The 15,066-nt window shown below is 43.5% G+C and overlaps 1 long non-coding RNA gene across 1 annotated transcript in view; it reads left to right on the top strand.

Annotated features, from left to right (window-relative positions):
- The window catches only part of LOC143272339 (uncharacterized), a 32,828-nt gene extending 19,006 nt beyond the window's left edge, over positions 1-13,822 (top strand). The window contains exons 3-4 of the long non-coding RNA XR_013049821.1: positions 10,026-10,079; positions 12,509-13,822. This is a non-coding gene — a long non-coding RNA (uncharacterized LOC143272339). The remainder of the gene's footprint in view (positions 1-10,025; positions 10,080-12,508) is intronic.
- The last annotated feature ends 1,244 nt before the right edge of the window (positions 13,823-15,066 follow it).

Raw genomic sequence — 15,066 nt, 5'->3', positions numbered from 1 at the left:
CACACACACACACACACACACACACACACACCAAATAAAGCTAGTCTGTCTCAAGTGTGTCCTGATAGTAATGCAAACCATATGGAAAGCTCCTCCTTAACTGAAGTGCCTTTCCAACTAATCTCAAGTTAATTAGAATTGTCATACTTAAGATATAAAGAACAAATCCAATCCTTCCTTATCAGATTAGACTAGTGCCAGTGAAAATTATCTACATTCATGGCTTTTGGTCTTCTCTTGGCCTATTCAGTTTCTTAAGGCTGCATTCCTTCTATTTTTGAAATGTGGGGGCAGGGTGCCCAGAAGAGAATAGAATCTTACCATTGATGTCTGAGCAGAGGATTCCAGAGTCTGGGTTTAGATCCAGCTTTGATGCTTCTTAGCTTTTAGTGGATGATATAAACTCACTGCCCTTTAGTTTCCTTGTCTATAAAATGGGCACAATCTAAGAATATCCTTCATAGACTTGTGAAGATTAAACAATGGGATACATGCTTTGCACTTAGAACAAAACCAACATTCAGTAGTAGCTTTGAATTTTTTTCTAGGTCTTTCTCTTTCTTTCATAGGATGCATACAGACATGCATACAGAGGTGAGGATGACTTTAGGTGTCCGCCTTTGCCTTCCTTGTTGGAATAGGGTCTTTTGGTTTTTACTGCTGTATATACCAGCCTCCTAGGAACTCACCTGTCTCCATCTCTCATCCTACTACAAGGTATGCTGGGATTACAGATGCTCGCTACCATGTCTGGCTTCAAGTGGGTTCTGGGTATCTGAACACAAGTCCTCAGGCTTACATGGCAAGAGCCCACTAAACCATCTCCCATTCTGTCCCAGAAACCCATTAATGATTTTGACAGATTAAGTAATGGGTGAGGCAATCATCTAAGCAAGAAATATTGATGGTTCACCTGCTCTGTGCTAGATCCTCAGAGGGAGGGAAGGAACAGCCCTCAGCTGGAGGAGTGAATAGTTTATGACCATGTTGACACACTGAGTTTGTGAGGAACCGAACTTATTTATATTTGTTTTATTTTTTCAGTTTGAAAAAACATATTTTTAGGACTAGAGAGTAGTTAAGAGCACTGGCTGCCCTTCCAGAGAACTGTGGTTCAGTTCCCAGCACACCACATGGCAGCTCATAACTGTCTATAACTCCACTTATACACCAGTGCACATGGAAAACAAACAAACAAACAAACAAACATTTTTAAAGAAATCAATTGTTTTATCAAAGGTATATATGCACATTATTTAAAAGTTAAATACTACCAGATGCTGGGCAGGGGGTGGGGAGGTGCACACCTTTAATCCCAGCACTAGGGAGGCAGAACCAGGCAGATCTCTGTGAGTTCAAGGCCAGCCTGGGCTACAGAGCGAGATCCAGGACAGGCACCAAAACAACACAGAGAAACCCTGTCTCGGAAAAAAAAAAATACTACCAGGTGTGGTGGAACATACCTTTAATCACAGCACTTGAGAGGGCAGGTCCAGAGGCAGGAGCAGGTAGATTTGTAAGTTCTAAGCCAGCCTTGTCTTCACAGTGAGTTCCAGGCCAATCAGGCTACATAGAAAGACCCTGTTTAAAACAAAACCTTAAAACAAAGTGAAGCAATAGTGTGAATTTATAATAAAACACAGTGTCGCTGTATATGTCCCACACTTGCATTTTCTTTTCTTAGAGGCAATTGCTTTTGAATCTTTTGGCCACTTCTTTGGTGCATAGATAGATAGATAGACAGACACATAGACAGACAGACTTAGAAATATATTTATATATTTCTATTAGAAATCTATTTCTAACATATTTAGAAATCTATATTATATATTTATTATATATATTGAGTACCTAGCTATTTAGAAATACATACATTTCTAAGTATGCCTGGATTATATCCTGTTCCAATTGATGAACATGCAGCTCTCTTCCACTGTCCTCTGCATCCTCATGCCCTGGCCTCTCCGGGACTTTCGTATTGCATAAACTATGTGATGCACTTGTCTACACAAACGCAATTCCCAGCTGAATATTTTGGACTCTGGTTATTTCTTCTCCTCGTGCCCTGGCATTATTGCCCTCCCTACCCCGTTAGCCTAGCTTTCTTTGCCTGCCTTCTAATACACTTTCTAAGGTGTGGTCAGCTGACATTAGGTAGTGTCCTCCCCGTCTTCTTCCCCTCTTCAGTAGCTGCTCTTGCCTCCACTCTGTCCTTTATGCCCTCAGGGGAGCACTCCTCAGGCTGAGGGGTCCCTCAGTTTTCCTCCCAAGTTCATTCCTCTTCCTCTCTCATTTACTCTCTTGTCTTGATAGAGAATTCTCTAATTGTGGTGGTAAAAAGACACTCCTATTGTCCTGTGTGCTGAAATTTCATCATGATGTGTTTGGGGCCAGCATCTCTTTTCATCCATTGTTCCATATCCCCAGTGGCCCCTTCAGGACACCTCGACTCACCTTTCACTCCTGAGAGGCCGCCTGGCATTATCCTACTGGTGATCCCGCCCTTTGTTTTTCTGTTACCACCTCCTGAAACTTTGGTTGGAGATAGTGGAATTCCTACACATGACCCTCTAATTTCTCTAGCTTTTCCTTGATGTTGTTTTGCTCCTCTTTCTGCAATAGCTTTTCATTATTACCAGTCTTTCTCGATCTCTACCCTCTCTTTTTATATAGCTCACATGTTGCTGCTTATACACCTTATTCAAAGGCATAGACTTCTCTCTCTCTGTCTCTGTCTCTCTGTCTCTCTGTCTTTGTCTCTCTCTCTTCAGTTCTAGTCACTATGTATTTGTTCCATCCAAGCTTTACTTATCTATTTTGTTCTGTATTGTTTGTTTGTTTGAGGCTTTCTGTAGAGATCTACTAATTCTTAGTGTTTGCCCAAAATTAGAAGAAAAGTCTAAATGGGTAATTGTAAGCCCTGAACTAGTAGATGGGGCTTTTTTGTTTGTTCCCTCCACCTCAGTGCTAGGGGATCAAACCCAGGACGTGTGCATGGTAGGCAAGTACTCGACCACTGCCATACATCCTCAGCCAGTCTTGTTCGCTTTGAGTTAAAAGGTGAAAGGTAAAGCAAGCAAGGGGAATTTGTATTCTTTGATCTTTCTTTTCCCTTGGGTTAATCTGATTCCCCAGAAAGAAATGTTTCTTATCTCATGCCAAAATTGTCAGTTTTGGGGAAGCCCAGTGGAGTAGACTGGGGAATCAGGAGCTGGGGCCTTGGCATTTTGTAGTTGTCAAATGCCTTGATTTGTCACACTGTTCTCAAACTAGGCACTATGCCAGTTGACCTCCAATACGTAAAGAATTCCTTCAAAGAAGAGGCCTCCTCCCTTCTGCAGAGGAGGGAGGAGAAAAGCTCCATATGGTGGAGCAGGGAGGCCCTAAAAGCTTGAATTGCTGCTCAAGTTTGTCTCCCAGCTCATCTAATAGTTCAGGGCTTCCAATCATCTATTTGGACTTCTCCTCTAATTCTGGACAAACACCAAGAATGTTGCAGGATATTGGATCACACTGTGAACCCCAAGACTGCATTAATTAAATAAGATTAACCTTGGATCAGGAGTAGTCGGAGCCAGCAACTAGATGATAGAAAGTAATGATAGAGAGTCAGAGGGCGTCTGAAGAGGGCTGGAGAGACACGCACAGGAAACAGACAGAGGGACTTTTGAGTGTGGCAGTCCTTTTTTGTTTGGGGCAGCAGAAGGACACTCTCTTGCTGGGTCACTGGCTAAAGAGGAAGGTCAGCTGGTTGCTTCTCAGCCTCTCTGAGCTAGCAGGTTTTCACCCCAGCATCTGACTCCTGAGTCTTTATTGGTAAACAGAACTATAGAGATTTAGTTGAAAACGACACTTGTCAGCAGCGGCAAGAGGCAGTTCCAGCAGGATGCAGAAGTGGCAGCAGGGCAGTGATTATGGAGTCGCAGTCAATAGCTGCAACAGCCGGGTGCAGCCGCAGTGCTGGCGATAAAACAACACAAGAATTAGGAGATCTCTACAGAAAGTCCCAAGCAAACAAACGAACAAAAAGACAGTCTGGTCTGGTAAGATTAGTCTACCTTACTAAGTTATCTGAGGTTGACGAGTTCTGAGTCATTTCGAGGCTCTGCACTGTCTTATCTCTCACATTTGGCTTAGGACTCAACATTCTGGGCTAAGTTAAGTTTCATTGGCCCTCGACACCTTCAGGCTGCCCTGCATACCAGGATGGCAGCTTTCTTTTCTCCCTTTCAACTTCTGTTTAAGATTTGTTTTATTTTTAGTTACTTGTGTGCCTGCATGTGGGTATGTGGACTTGCGTGCAGGAGGAGCTGGAGGAGCCGAGAGGCGATCGATCCCCTGGAGCTGGAGTTACAGGTGATTGTGAGCTGTGAGTGCTGGGAACCCAACTCGGGTCCTCTGGAGTAGCAGTATGTGCTCTTAAGTGCTGAGCCATTGCTCCAGACCCCAACTTCTGTCTTTTAAAATGTGACCTTCTCAGGAGAGTTACTCAATTTTGTTTTTTAGCCTAGAAGTAAAGTAAGGTTTTTTTTTTTTCTTTTCTTCCTCTTCCTCCTTTTTTTATAAGGTTGGGTCTCAAGAAGGATGGTGTAGAGCACATCTTTAATCCCAGCACTCTGAGAGGCTGAGTTTGAGGTTAGCTTGGTCTACATAGTGAGTTTCATGTCAGCCAGGGCTGCATAATGAGATCCTGTCTCAAATAAGAAATAAAACAACAAAAAGGGCCTCAAACTGGAGATCCCCCTGCCTCAGGCCTTCCCCTAGTGGTTATTGAGCTTTTGTGGATGTGATCACATTCTGAATTCCCAAAAGCTCTCTTTTAAAAAAATACATAAATGCTTCTCAATTCACAGTGAGGTTCTGTTCCCTCTTATCTTGCCCTGCTTACAAACACTGCAGGACACATAGGAGAAACCACACAGACCTGAGAGGTTGCTCTAACATTAATTCCTCTCTACAGCTCGGCCTTCAGATCAAACCATCTTCCAAGTTCTGGATGGGAACCAGAAGGTAATTCCTTATGCTTCAGTAAAGCATCTATGGGTCATTAAAAGAAAAAGAAAAAAAAACAAAACCAAACTTCTTAGACTCTGCTTGAAAATATGGGTGTCCTGAACTAACAGGATGATAGTTTGAATTCATCAAATCATCTTATGTTAATGTGATTTACAAGATAGTTTGAAAAGATCATTTATATTTCTTTCAACTCTAGGATAGACTAAGGAACATACTTTATGCCAGGCGGCAGTGGCGCACGCCTTTATTTTTTATTTTTATTTTTTTTTGATTTTACCAGGCGGTGGTGGCGCACGCCTTTAATCCCAGCACTGGGAGGCAGAGGCAGGCGGATCTCTGTGAGTTCGAGGCCAGCCTGGGCTACCAAGTGAGTTCCAGGAAAGGCGCAAAGCTACGCAGAGAAACCCTGTCTCGAAAAACCAAAAAAAACAAAAACAAAAACAACAAACACACACACACACAAAAAAAAAAAAACAAACATACTTTACATGTATTTCTTGCTTACTCACAAGGTAGAAGAGTTTCCAGGAACCATCCATTAAGTTCGAAAACACTCGTATACAGCTTAGAAATAATTTTCTCTTCCAGCTTTTCTGTTTTTTAAAAAGTGTTTTTGTGAAATTACTTCTATTCAAATATCATGGCCATGAGTGTATTAGAAAGCATCTGCTAAAAGAACCATTTTCAGGTGTGACAGACTGACCCTTCTGAGCCCGAAGCAGTGTGGGTTGACTGTGGAGTTTTCAGGGCAGTTCCTCAGAATCTGCCCCTGATTCCCAGAAGTGAATTCTGCATTATTAGTAACTTTGTAAATGGTCAAGGCAGTTTTTATTTGTATCAATGGCATTTAAAAAATTCATTTTCAATGTCTTACTTATCTATAGTGTAAGTTAGACCAGATGGTTGTGAAATTCTGTTATTGTATTACAAATGCAAATACTACAACATCATTTCCTAATTTATCTACTCATCATTTACTAATCAACATTATCATTTACTAATTTACATGAAAATGAGATTTACTCCTGATTAGCCATACTACAGTTGTGTTTGCCTGAGAGAGAGAGAGAGAGAGAGAGAGAGAGAGAGAGAGAGAGAGAGAGAGAGAGAGAGAGAATGGAGGAGGGAGGGAGCGACAGAGACAGAGAGCTTATTCCTGTGTGTAAATGTGACCATGTGTGTGCTGTGATGCTCCTTGGAAGTCAGAGGACAACCTTTGGCATATCTTGCCATCATCTTGTTTGAGGCAGGGTCTCGTTTTTGTTGTTTGCTGCTGCAGATACCAGGCTAGCTGACCCACAGGCGTCTGGGTCTGCAGAACTGCCAGCTCTCTTGTTCAAAGCCAGGTATGAATGAAGTTCATAGTGAGGGGCCTAACAGGAGAAGTAGATGCTGAAAAGCCATTGTGGTCCATGGTCCACTGTGGGGGACCTGCCCTCACCTTTTCCCCCAGGGTACTCTTGAGGAGTGAGGGATAAGAGATTTAGATAGAAATATAGAGGGGAGAGAGACAGATAGAAACACAGGATCACCTCGGGAGGGCCTGGATCCTTATCCACTGGCCCCTTCTGTTTCTTCAAAGGAATTCCAAGGGGTGGAGCAAAAGACCTCCCCCTAGCACAGCCAACTGCAGACCATCCCAGACACCCAATGACCAAGCATGTGGTCAATCCATCCCCTTATGTAGCTCTGCTGGGTAAAACAAGCTCAAATCTCACTAGGAAACCTCTGTGGGCTCCCACAGTCCCATGCAGAACCCTGAAAGCATGTGCAGCCATTTGTAAATTTGCTCTGTGGAGTCTGGAATTCCTGCTCATCTTAACTATAGGCAGGTGGGTGTCCAGAGATTTTCGATCTTTTTTTCAGAGGAATGCCACCTTATAATCTAATTTGTGGAAATCCCTGAACCACCCCCTCCAGGGCCTTCAAAAATAGATAAAATTAGTCAGTAGTGATATCCACAGGGTTTTTTTCTCCCTCCCCTTCTCAGAAATGACTAAAGTTTTTTTTTCTTTCTTCTTGATAAATTCATCTCCCTTCAGGATTTTCACTTCAAGAAAAACAATTAAATTCTATATTATATTTATTAGATTCTATTGCAAAATCCACAAAAAAAGGGAAAACAAAACCAAATATAACTAACAACAAAACCCCTTAGTGTCTTTTTTTTTCCCCCAAGACAGAGTTTCTCTATGTAGCCCTGGCTGTCCTGGAACTCACTTTGTTGACCAGGCTGCCCTTGAACTCACAGAGATCCACCTGCCTCTGCCTCTTGAGTGCTGGGATTAAAGGCATGCGCCACCACTGCCCGCCCCCCTTAGCTTCTTTATGCTGAGAATGGAGAGGGCTAAAATAGAAGCAAGTAATTAGAACCTTGGGGTAAATTTGTGAAAAGCCAGAGGAAAAGTTCCTTGGCATTTAGAAGTCTAAGATACCTCACCAAAGCCTCAGAAACCAGGCACACGTTTACAGAAATCCCACAGGATCAGCTGGACATAGGGTTGCATGCTTAGAATCCATCCCTGCACCCAGGAATCTGAGGAAGGAGGATAGCCAGTTCTGAGAAGAGGAGGAGGAGGAGGAGGAGGAAAAAACCCTGTGGATATCACTACTGACTAACTTTATCTAGGTCTCTAGCCCCTGGAGGGGGTGTGGTTCGGGGCTTTCCACAATTAGATTAAAAAGGTTGCATTCTTTTTAAAAAAAAAAAAAGAATTTGTGCTGTATCAAGTTGATAATAGAAAAATAAATAAATAAATAAAAATGAAAAAAGGAACAAATACTATAGAATTGTATTACATGAAATATATAGGCTATACAAATTCATAGAGACAGAAAAATTAGATGTTATCTCAAGACAGAGAAGAAATAAATATAGAGCAATGATTTCCTATGTACAGAATCTCTGTTTTGTGTGATGGAAAAACCCCACAAATGGACAGTAGTATCAGGACAAAATATCATGAATGTAATAAATCAATAAAATTAATGTAATTAATAAATACCATAAATATAATTATTGAATGAATACTGCGAATATAATCAATGAATACCACAAATATCATGAGTGTAATTAAAAAATAAATTAAAAAAAAAAAGGTTACATTCTTCCAGGAAAAAAAAAAAGGGTGCAAGCCCTGGACAGCTACCTGCCTATAGTTAAGGTGAGCAGGAATTCCAGACTCTACAAACTTGCAAACAGCTCCACATGCTTTCAGGGTTCTGCAGGATCCTGGCCTTGTTTGAAAACGAGGGCACCAAACAAACAAATGTGTAGCTGGAGTTTTCTCCAGTCCCGCCCAGGCCTGCAGCCACTCAGACCCAAATGAACACACAGAGGTTTATATTAATTAAAACTGTATGGCCTAATGGCTCAGGCTCTTTGCTAGCTAGATCTTACATCTTAAATTAACCCATAATTCTTATTTATGTTTAGCTACGTGGCTTGGTACCTTTTCCCAGTTCTGCCTTCATATCTTGCTTCCTCTGTGTCTGGCTGGTGACTCCTGACTCAACCTTCCTGTTCCCAGAATTCTCCTCTCCCTTTGTCCTGCCTATACTTCCTGCCTGGCTACTGGCCAATCAGCACTTTATTTATTAACCAATCAGAGTAACACATTCACAGCATACAGAGCAATATCCACAGCACAAATGAACAAACAAAAGAACAAACTCAAAAAAGCCACAGAAGGAGTTTCACCATTCATACAGACAATAGATGAGACAAGAGTCTGTGGCGATGTGCCCTCAGTGAGACAAAGACCCTCAGTGAGAGGCAGAATGTGGTGAGGTTGCCATTCATTGATGATTCTGTATGCTCATTCATTCATCATGCATTTATTCATTCATATATTCATTTATTCATTCACTCAATCATTCACACCTTCCCTCTCTCCCACTGCAGGGCATTGGACCAGTTCTCTTGGCTTCTACTCTCCTATCACCTCCCATTCTTCCTTTGTGCACCATAAAACCTCATTACTTCATAAAAACCTCCTTGGCACCTTCTAGCTCTATCTAATAGTAGATTAGGCTCTTAATGAACAACCATCTCTTAAAGAGAATAGAGATCAAGTAAATATTTTCTGAAGGAATGAACAAACTAATCTATTCTGCCACACATTATTTATTTTGCCTTTTCACTAAGCAAGAATTTACCAGCAGTAGCTGTGAGGAGGTGGGTCTTGCCTGACCATGTGGGTCAGAATGGAATGGATAGTATCCATGTAAGGAGCTGAAAATGATACAGATTTCAACATGGGTCTATATTGGAAGTTTGTGGAACTAACCAGAAAGAGCAGGAAGACAGGAAGTAGTGAGGAATCTCTTAGCACTTTTGCCAAGTTCATATGACCTAGAATTTGAGGTCTAATTTTTCTGATAAGGAAGCTGTGGCTTAGAGAGATTACATATGGTATTTTGAAGTCATAGAAATGATGTACATGTTTCCCTGAGATTTCTCTGAACTGATTAAACATAGTTGTGGGATGAACTACAGGAACCTGGGGTATGTTTCATACCTTGGATTTAAAGAAGACAATCTATTGCCAGAGAAATGGAAGGACCCACAGTGTAGATCCCAGAGGAAATGTCTGTAAGAACAAGGGAACCCTTCAGAGCCTTAGGATTCCCTCAGAACAATGGTAGAGAGAGAGTGCCAGCACCCCACTAAGATGAGGGTGCTGTCCTCCAAGGTTAATTTAACCACTGCCAAGTCTTACCAAAAAGCAAACTCCGTGGTGGTGCTCTAGAAGCTTTAGGGTGGTGGTCACCTACTCTACAGGGCTTGTCATTCTGCATAGTAGTAGATGATCACTTGTGCACCATAATTTTTGGACTAAGTGAATCTCTGACTTGAGATGTTTTAAAGTCTTTCACATCCAATAGTACTTGGCCCAATGACATTTCTGAGTAACCTAAAGTGGTTTGTTCAGTATGAGTCAGTTGGCAAGCAGGGAGAGCGGGGGCTTGAGCTTGGATCTCTGACTCAGCTCTTGCTTCTGTTACAGTGACCACAGGTGGCCCATGGAAAAGGAAGTTTCTCCAGCAGACTGGAAACAGAGGTTAGGTGTTAAAAGCCCTCAAGTATATTTTCCAGCTTCATTAATAGAAATCATGTGCATTCGAGGCATACAGTGTAAAAATCTAATATACACACACATTGTAAAATGATTAGCAAAAGTGAGTTAATTCAGCCATCACCTTACACAGTTATCATTTGTGAGCGTGTATACATGCACTGAAAGATCCTCTCTCTCAGCAAGTGGTATTTGCTCCCTCCTTATCAATGTGGTCATCATGCTATATGTCGGAGCCCAGAATTTCCTTACTAGCATTGAAAATTTGTTCCATTTGACCAACACCAAATTTCATTTTCCTTGTGAGTTGCCCTTTCTGAAAAGGGCAAATGAGCAGCAGCTGATATGGATAATGATCATTAGTATTACACCCACTAGGTATTCATTTCTTTTGGTGAAGGGTTCTAACTCAGGCCTGTGCACAAACTAAGCAAATGCTTTACCACCGACTCTTAGCTCTTAATTATACTTCTGGAATAAGCAATCCATATGCACAGTGTAACACGTGTAACACAGCTACAGAATGTGTGATGAACCAGCATCCTCACACTGCTCTGGTGTGCTCTCTGCTGGCACCTGCTCTTAGCAGTGTGAGTGTTGAAGGACCATTCATTTGTGCTGACAGTAAGAAGAAATGAAGTAGCAGGGCCTCCTCCATATCCACGTCAGGAAGGAGGCACATGATGCCTCTGGTAACCTTGCAGGAAAACAGCCAGAAGTCAAAGGTGGTGGAGGAAACAGCTGCCTGAAGAGAACATACCTGAGGGAGGAAGAGCTTGGCTGCACTACAGACTGGAAGGTTTTGAAAGGGTGGGGATTCTGAGAACATGGGGTGATTTTCTAGATTGCTTTAACAGAGTCTACCTCCACCCCAGTGCCCCACACAGTCAGATCCCAAATGATTTGGTTTCGAGAGAACATACTAGAAAAAAGGTAGCGCACAAGGGCTGTGGTTTTGAAAGTTTCAGGAGAAGTTAAGCACCTCTCAGAAATCTCTCCATGACAGCAGGTTATCCTGAAGGGGTCGAGAGACCTCCTTCCTCAGCTCACCTCAGACCCTGGAGTACCTGTGGGAGCTCTCAGTGGTGATGGAGAGACACAGAGGCAGTGAAGCCTGGGATAGAGTTCTGTAACAGTGACTGACAGAAGTGGATTTCACAGGCTACAGGCCCCCAAGGGCCAGCCTCTCCAGAGTCAAGGGCCATAGGGGAATGCAGTGGCACTGTGAACACGGTAGATGAAAACCCATTGTGAAAAAACTGCCTGCTGGCTGTGTCCGTGGGCTGCTGTCTTGTTCGTCCTGATGCTTGCTCATTCTGCCTTCCTTGCCAGAGTCTTTTCCTTCCCTTTTCTTGTCTAGTTCTGCTTATCCTTTAGACTTGATAAAGCAACTCTTTCCTGGGGGCCCACGCCACCCTCCACACCAGTATCTCATTAGCCTGATTCGTATTAACACAATAAGCTAATGAGCAGTCTGCAAACTTCTGATGTGGGAGTGTTGTGCTTAGTGTCATGATTATAAAGCTTGGCTTTCAATAAATACATTAAGGAAGTAGAGAGCTCCTACATGATGTTCTCAAATATATCAAAGGTTCCTGTTGTCCATGCAAAAGACCCTTCAGGGATAATTTGAGTGGTCTGACATTCTACCTTCTGCTCTGTTGGCAGATTTCATGATGTATTGTTAGAAAAAAAGGCCCATGGCGAATTTACCTGATGCTAGCAGACCTTGCTTTCAAAGTGATCAACTCTTCATCAGACTGCCCTGGAAAATACCTGCATTTAATATTCCATGTAGTTTTTTTATTTTGAGTCTGTCAAAGTACTGTCTATATTATTCAAGTTTGAGTCATTTACCAAAAACAAAAAAATAAGAAAGCTCAACTGAGAAATCTAATCCTATTCGGAGGGAATTGTGAGCCCAAGGTCCAACAAAAGACTCTGTATCGTCCTTCTTTTCCCCTGCTGCTGTTTTAAATCCTCCTGATGCTTATCTCCACCCCAGACATGATGCTTGGAATAATTCAACCTAGAGGCAAGATTGGACATAGAAAATGGGTCAACCCAGATGAGATGGATATATGCTAAATTATTTCTAAGTGACATTAACAGGGATCGGTATACTCCTAGCATTTAAGCCTTCCTATGTTTTCAGAAGATGGAGAAAAATATGATTTATCTAAGTTCTGCTTCATGTAGTTCCAACAAAGTGGACTAAATTTGTGCCTAAAGTTTGCAAACCTACACATAACTGTGCAAACCGGAAGTTTTACACTGTGTTAAAAATGTAATTTCCCCCCTTGGAGGGCAAGGGGACAGGGCTGGGGGAGTAGGCGGGAGAATCAATGTTTAGGTCAAACATTTGAAATTGGAGTGCAATCTTCTTAATCATCACTTTCATTTCTGTCTTCTAGGGAACTCTGCGCACTAGAAAGCAGTGGAAAACACTGGGTTACATCAGACATCGAAGAGGAACTACTGTACCAGGCCGTAGACAGGCCCTCAGTGAGATTTTGTTAAAAGCCGCTTGTTTCAAGGTAGCGCCTTTGAGGGGTGGGAAGCCAGCCAATGGTGTTCTGGAGTCCACTCGTCTTCAGCAATGTTGGCCCATGCTGAGAGCAATGATGTGCTCTGACACTCCCGTTCCACTCAGCGTAGGCTTGCAGGGCTAGGTTTCCATTGAAGAGATAGTGCATGGCTTCTCATGCCCTTCAGATGCTTCTCGAAGGAGCATGTCTCAGATTCACTCTGGGGCACAATGCTCACAGTAGAGGTAATATGTTTAGGATTTCACCTTAATTCGGATAGGCCAGTGGTTTTCATATATTTATTTTTAACTTGGTATCTAATATTAGCTTCTAGTCTTAGTAGTACTAAATATGACCAGGGAGAAAAGAAGGAAAAGGCATAGCCAGAGAGCATGCTGGGGAGGAACTGTATGCTGCAATGATAGCTGACATTCGGGCTGCTCTTTCAATCAGAAAGGTCAGTTCTCACTTGACCTCCTCAGCTCTCAGAAGGAACATTGCAGAGGCGCCGTTATCCTTACAATGAGAACAGTGGAGCCGGAGAAGATAAGGGACTTTCCTGGGGTCACATTCCAGTATTCTGACCCCATAGTGGGGTCAGGTGGCACCGAGGGCTGGTGACTACCGTCCAATGTCTGTGCGAAGGCACTGAGTCACAGCTTCAGGAGTGATCTCGGTGGAATGGGGTCCTCCCAGATGGCACTTAAGGGAGGATGCAGGCAGGAGTGCTTATCGAAGATGGTCCAGGGAGCACCTGCCATGGGGAGAAGAGCAGGAAGTGACAAGGAAGGACAAAGACAATACTGAAACTTGCCAAGTGAGTCACAGGAAGAAGACAGACATTCTGCAGCAGAAAGCCATTGGCGGGAGCGATGGGAGGTAAGTCCCTGCAACACTGGGGCCATGTGTGTCAGAGCTGGGACAGCAGTACCTAGAGTTTCTTCCCATCGCCCCAGGAAGTCCCCAGTGGAGGGCCGTGAGCATTCCTCGGAACACACGCTGCACTTGTAATAGAAAGGGGGGTTGCCAGCCAGGTACATTATATGTGGAAGTTGTTCAGGGGAGGTTCTTACGGAAAGTGACTAAACACCCCATTGCCCTGTGTGTTACTTAACGTTCTGTGTACAGAAGTTGGTGGCAGTCTTGGCACTAAAAAACTGTTCAGAGGATGAAACTAGAGAACAAAGGTATTAAAGGAGATGACGGCTTCACGCTGACCTTCAGCAGCTGGCTGTGATCTGCCTCTCTGTCCTAGTGGAGATGGCTTAAGTGACATTCACATTGAATATTTCCCGTTTCTAGGGCTGGCACTGCACAGCCTTCGGGAGACCAGGTGAGGTGACCTTCCTCGAGGAGGGAAGTGAGACTCGATACAAATTTGATCCCTAAGCTATGTCAGCCCCTAGCCGAAGGTCACTCATTGGCCACTGGGTTCATACAACCAGGGCCACTGTGCATTTGAACCATTCCAGTGCAGCTCTGGGAGCGCTGGGGCTGAGGGCCGCAGCTCTCACATCAGGGCTGGTCCTCATGCAGTGTCACAAGCTTGGGTGCAAGCTCTTGCTAGTCACTGGGACCCACAGTGTGAAATGGAGTACGGAAAGGGAAGCTGGTGAGCAGATCTTCCCTTTCCCGCTCTGAAACCTCCTGGTAGTTTCCAGGGAACACGCAATCAAAAGGTACATTCTGTAAGTGTGTGCCGAGCTGGCTGAATCCAGGATCTCATCAAAGGAAACTTGACTAATTCTAGCACAGAATCAGTGTGTATTAGTTAAATGCATAGGCTCCAGAACGAAGGTGTGTGCATGTTTGCTAAGCCTCACAGGACTTCTTCTGTAAACGTGGTGTGTGTGTGTGTGTGTGTGTGTGTGTGTGTGTGTGTGTGTGTGGTCTTGGGACATGTCCTCTTGGAAAGCTAAGATAGCATTTTTGAGCTGAGGGAGAATACCAGCCATGATATAGTTGTAAGAAAGAATACATTAATCCCACAGTGACTGCAGTTGCAAACAGCCTTTCAGAGCCCGCCTAAATTGAGACAGAGGCAGTCTACGTCCTCACAGTGGTCGGTCATTGGCAATAGGCTGTCCGTGGAAGGGTCGTGTGATCTTGGGTAAAGAATCTCTTCAGCAGAGGATGGTCTAGGAGAGGGGTTCATTTGACATCTCCTAGCCACACTGCTGACAGCAGGGGAAGAAATGTGTTCTCAGGCTCTGAAAGAACTGATACATCTGAGTGGTGCTTCACAGATTCACTTGCCTTTTTTTTTTTTATTTTTGAGACAGGGTTTCTCTGTGTCATCCTGGCTGGCCTGGAACTCGCTCTGTAGACCAGGCTGGCCTGGAACTCACAGAGACCCGCCTGTGTCTGCCTCTGTAGTGCTGGCAAGTGCCTGGCCACCACTGCCGGCTCACTTGCTTCTAATTGTAAGTTCCAGGACCCGCTCT

Source organism: Peromyscus maniculatus, chromosome 3 (genome assembly GCF_049852395.1).
Source record: "Peromyscus maniculatus bairdii isolate BWxNUB_F1_BW_parent chromosome 3, HU_Pman_BW_mat_3.1, whole genome shotgun sequence".
NCBI lineage: Eukaryota > Metazoa > Chordata > Mammalia > Rodentia > Cricetidae > Peromyscus > Peromyscus maniculatus.
The sequence above is the reverse complement of the archived record's forward strand: the minus strand, read 5'-3'. Positions and strand labels throughout refer to the sequence as shown.